The sequence below is a fragment of the Vombatus ursinus genome, unplaced genomic scaffold (genome assembly GCF_900497805.2).
Source record: "Vombatus ursinus unplaced genomic scaffold, bare-nosed wombat genome assembly UNPS02014830.1, whole genome shotgun sequence".
Taxonomy (NCBI): domain Eukaryota; kingdom Metazoa; phylum Chordata; class Mammalia; order Diprotodontia; family Vombatidae; genus Vombatus; species Vombatus ursinus.
In genome coordinates, this window is record NW_020954608.1 from 6,384,481 (window position 1) to 6,389,482 (window position 5,002).

The window sequence follows — 5,002 nt, forward strand, 5'->3', positions numbered from 1 at the left end:
AAACTGTTCCTCACATCATGTGGTGCCATTTTTGAAAGTATCAAAGCAGGGGCTTCTTGTGGCCATTTTTTGGCTTATTATTCCTCAGTTTATTTGTAACTGTTTATTTTACTAGGCCCTGTACTTTAACCCAATTATCAACATTAATCTTCTGGTCAAAGAAGCACACAGATAAGAAACCCAAGTGTTGTAAATGTTGCTGTCCCAGCTCCGAGTTAAGCCAGCCTCCAACAGATCTGAGTTTTGAATTTTAAAGAGTAGTGGGGGCTGAAGTGGGAGTGTTGGTAATGGAGTGGATATGCTTTTCTATAAACACTGATAGAAGGGACTGTTTTTTTTAAAGTTACACATAATTTTTCTTGGCATGAAAAACAGGATACATCATTCTCAAACCAGTATTTGTTTATTCAGATTGTACAGTGGTGATACTTACCACATCCTGTAACTACCTTGAAGGTATTGTGAGGCTCAATGAGATGGTGGTTTGAAGGACTACCAGAGCTCCTCAAAGAACATGGGACATGCATTAAAGTATCATGGTACTTTAGGTTGTTTGTTTGCTTCTCAACAGGCTTTCTGAGACTTAGTTTGGTAAAGCTGGTAAGTGACAGAGAATCTCATCCAGAGTGCTGATGATAGGAAAATGAACTTCTATTAGGCAGGACATTGCCTTCCAAATGTTCTCAGTATGTGAACTTTTACTCATGTGTGGCTGTGTGGTCTGTTATAACCGTAGATAAACAGGTGCAGACCATAATTACAGTGCAGAAGACGCTGTCTTGTTGGTGACTTCTTTGTGAAGTATCAGTGAAAACTCTGCAGTCATTGAGTTGCTGACATATTCCCTCCTAGCTAGTTTTAATCAATGTTTTGTGCCCTTTTATTTGTAAAGAGATGTTGAACAACTTTGAACATTTAATGAAGACTAATTTTAACTATTCTTCGCTTCCTAAAAATCATTATTTTCAAAACGAACTGGATCTGTGATAAATTTCAAGATTGTACTTTTGTTTAGAAAACTTTTGATAATTGACCTCACACTGTATCATTGTCTTTGTAGCATGATATCTATACCAAGAGCTATGATTTGTAAATACATAATGGTATGAAGTATGGTTTTTTGTATATGAAAACAACAAATATTAAAAATAATATGTGAGAACAGGACATATAGAGATAGATTAATTCTTTCCAAAGAGAAGTGTGGATTTCATATTTGCATCTGAAGGTTTCAAAAAATTACTTTAAACAAAAATAAAAGGTTTTTTTAAAAAAAGCAAATAAATAAAGTAAAGTCAGTCTCTAAAAAAAAGTCTCTGTAAAAATCTATCTCTGAAGGACATGACTGATTAATAAAGTTGTCCTAGCCCTCCAAGGAAACATGTCAATATTGGATGGAACCCCACCTTATTAGGAGACCTTACTTCTGTTCAAAGTGTAAGCAGAACCCAATCTAGTGGACTTCTTACCTTGAGGAAAAGATCTCCTGCCCTTGTACCTCTCCATTAAAGTTTTGGGTGACCAAGCTCATGAAGAAGAAAACCAACTAGAGTGGTATGGATGGAGATGGCTTCCCTAGTCCAGATTGCTTGAGGAAGCTGAGTCTCACAATCAAGTCTTGTTCTCAGTGTGAGCAGCTGAAGACTTCTAGCCCAACTCCTCATTAAATATCCACCAATCAGGGTTGATTTTTCACTTGTCAGGCACAGTCTTTTACAAAGGTATTCATTGTCCTCATTGGTACTCTTTAGTTCCCAAGAGAAACCATTGAACGTCAATTTATTGATTGCTGGCTAGCCTGATTAGCGAATTGATTATTAATTGCCCAGGAACTGTCTCAGGGTTTTTCATTAGTCACACTTCTTCTTTACCTAATTTTTTTTTTTCCAAAAAGTTTATATGAGTTTGGGATTAATTGTTCCTTAAATGTTTAGTAGAATTCTTTTGTGAATCCATGTGATCCTGGGGAATTTTTCTTAGAGAGCTCATTGATGGCTTGTTCAATTTCTTTTTCTAAGACAGGGTTAAGTATTTTATCTCTTCATTTGTTAAAAAGGACAATTTAAATTCTTGTAAAGATATCCATCCATTTCACTTAGATTGTCAGATTTATTGACATATAATTGGGAAAACCAACTCATAATAATGGCTTTAGTGTCATCTTCATTGCTTGCTGAATTCATTCTTTTCATTTTTGGTAATAGTAATTTGGTTTTCTTATGTTTTTAATAAAATTAATCAACATTTTGTTTTATTTTTTATTTTCACAAAATCAGCTCAACACTTTATTAATTCAATAGTTTTCTTACTTTCAATTTTATTAATCTCTCTTTTGATTTTTCAGGATTTCCATTTTGATAATTAATTAGTAATTTTAAATTTGTTCTTTTTCTAGTTTTCTTTTGAAAAAATTTTTTTGAATGTCCACTTCATTGATCTTCTCTTTCTTTATTTCATTGATATGTGTTTAGAGATATTAAATTTCCCTTAAGTATTGCTTTGGATGAATCCCACAAATTTTCATATTTAGGCTAATTGTTGTCATTCTCTTTAATGAAATTATTTTTCTTTAACCCATTCATTTTTAAGGATTATATTTAGTTTCTTATTAATTTTAATCTATGTTTCCAAGGTCTTTGTTGAAGGTAATTTTAATTTTGTTACGGTGTGAAAATACTTAATTTAATATTACTTTTTTTTTTCTTGGTGTGCTTTTTATGCCTTAATACATGGTCAATTTTTGTGAAGGTGCCATGTAAACCTTCTAAATAGGTCAATTCTATCTAACTTTTCTAAAATTCTACTAATCTCATTAACTTCTGACATATTTATTTTATGGTTACATTTATCATGTTCTAATAGGTGACCATTGAGGTTACTCACTGGTATTGTTTTATGATTTCCTCTTGTAAATCATTAAACTTTTCCTTTAAGATTTTGGATGTTTTGCCTTTCGGTGCATATATGTTTAGTTTGTTTTCTATGGTGTCTTTTAGCAAGGTGTGGTTATGCTGCTTACCTCTTTTAATTAGAAATATTATTACTTTTGCTTTGTCTGAGTGCAAAGGTTAATGGATTCTACTTATTTTAATTCCATGTGTGTCTCTATGCTTCATGTGTGTTTCTTGAAAAACAATATATTGTTGGATTCTGATTTCTAATCCATTCTGTTATCTGTTTCTGTTTTATGGGTGAGTTCATCTCCTTTATATTTGCAGTTATGAATACTAATTGAATATTTCCTTCCATTATATTTCCATGATATTTGAATTATATTTTTCTGCTTGTTTGCAATATTTTCTCCTTAAACTGGTAGCCCTGGACTTTGGCTATATTTCTGGGAATTTTCATTTTGGAATTTTTTTCTTTTTTAATTTTTTTTAGTCTTTTATTTTTCAGCAGTTTCATGTAAAAACAATTTTTAACATTTGTTTTTAAAACTTTGAGTTCCATGTTCTTCTTCCCTCTCCACCCCCCAGATTAAGAAGGCAAGCAATTCAATACCATAATAGTCATGTTATGAAAGAAAATACAGAAAAAAAACTCAAGAAAAATAAAGTTAAAAAATGTGTTTCAAACTGTATTCAGACACTATCAGTTCCATCTCTGGGGATGGAGAGCATTTTTCATCATAAGTCCTTCAGAGTTGTCTTGGATCAATGTATTGCAGAGGATAGCTAAGTCACTCATAGCTGATCATTTTACAATATTGCTGTTACTTTGCACACAGTAAATTTCACTTTGTATCAGTTCATGTAAATCTTTCCGGGTTTTTCTGAGAGTTTCTTGCTCACCATTTCTTATAACACAATAATATTCCATCATAATCGCATAGCACAATTTGTTCAGCCATTCCCCAATTGATGGACATACCCTCAATTTCATATCCTTTGCCCCCAGAAAGGAGCTGCTATAAATATTTTTGTATATATAGATCTTTTTCCTTTTTTTAAATCTCTTTTGGGATACAGACCTAGTAGTGGTATTGCTAGGACAAAGAGTATGCATGGTTTTATAGTCGTTTTGGCATATTTCCAAATTACTCTACAGAATGATTGAACCAGTTCACAATTCCACCAACAATGTATGATTCCCCACATCCCCTCCAACATTTGTCATTTACCTTTTCTGTCCTTATAGCCAATCTAATAGGCTTGAGGTGACACTTCAGAATTTTTTTAATTTACATTTCTCCAATCAATAGTGAGGTAGAACATTTTTCATATAGCTATGGATAACTTTGGCTACTTCATTCTAAGTAGTCACTGCTCTTCTGCTCTGTGCTCTGGTCTTTTCCTAGGAATGTCTAAGATCCAAGAAACCCCAAGACCAAGTTTCTGGGGTAATAACAACATGTGACAAAAATGTTGGGGTAACTGGAAAGCAGACTGAAATCCCATGACCATATTACACTCATCTTCCCTCAGATTTGTTGGTTTTAGGTTGAAGGAAATGGAAAGGCTATTGTGGATGTTCCTCAAGCTGCCGTCTTACACAAATGAATAAAAAGAAGGTAGTTTTCCTTTTTTCAAAATTTCAAGAGCCCAAAATTTATAAAGCAGAAGGATGAATTAGTAGAAAGGCAGGTGTTGAGAAATGATGAAAGGAAACAAATTACTAATGGGAATTGAATTACTTAGGCTTCAGTCACATTTGAAGGCATAGATGGAGTAGCAAAATTAATCTTACATTCCTGCCACCACCTGTAAATCTGCCAGGCTTTGTGAATGAAATTGCATTAACTGATTGCAATGAACTCTGAACCTACTTCAGGAGCTGCTATGAAACTTCAAAGCAGCCACTATAAGTGCTAAAGCTACCAAGAGTCCTCTACAGTGTCTAAACACTTACTCTTTGAAGAATTTGGGTGATCTTTAGGCATCATCTGTTCTGGTATATCCACCAAAAGTCAATGGAAAGAAGAGGGTTCCATCTTGGCCTCTGACCACAGGGTTCAGTCATGCTGTATAAGAGGTGGCCAAGAAGACTGTGGGCTGAGTCC